This window comes from Xyrauchen texanus, chromosome 8 (genome assembly GCF_025860055.1).
Source record: "Xyrauchen texanus isolate HMW12.3.18 chromosome 8, RBS_HiC_50CHRs, whole genome shotgun sequence".
Lineage (NCBI taxonomy): Eukaryota > Metazoa > Chordata > Actinopteri > Cypriniformes > Catostomidae > Xyrauchen > Xyrauchen texanus.
The window spans coordinates 42,459,466-42,460,039 of record NC_068283.1 but is presented as its reverse complement, the minus strand read 5'-3'; positions in this window follow the sequence as shown (position 1 = coordinate 42,460,039).

Genomic DNA, 574 nt, shown 5'->3' with positions numbered 1-574 from the left:
TATCTGTCTGTCTGTCATTATCTATCAATCTATCTGTCTGTCTATCTATCTGTCTGTCTATTTATCTATCTATCTGTCTGTCTGTCATTATCTATCTGTCTGTCTGTCATTATCTATATATCTATCTGTCTGTCATTATCTATCTATCTATCTGTCTGTCATTATCTATCTGTCTGTCTGTCATTATCTATATATCTATCTGTCTGTCTATCTGTCTGTCTGTCTATCTATCTGTCTGTCTGTCTGTCATTATCTATCTATCTGTCTGTCTGTCATTATCTATATATCTATCTGTTTGTCTGTCTATCTGTCTATCTGTCTGTCTGTCATTATCTATCTGTCTGTCTGTCATTGTCTATCTATCTGTCTGTCTGTATATCAGTCATTATCTATCTATCTGTCTGTCATTGTCTATCTATCTATCTGTCTATCTATCTATCTGTTTGTCTGTCTTTCTGTCTGTCATTATCTATCTGTCTGTCTGTCTGTCTGTCAATCATTATCAATCTGTCTATCTGCATACATATATAATTACATTATCTAGCTGTCTGTCTGTCTGTCATTATCTATCTGT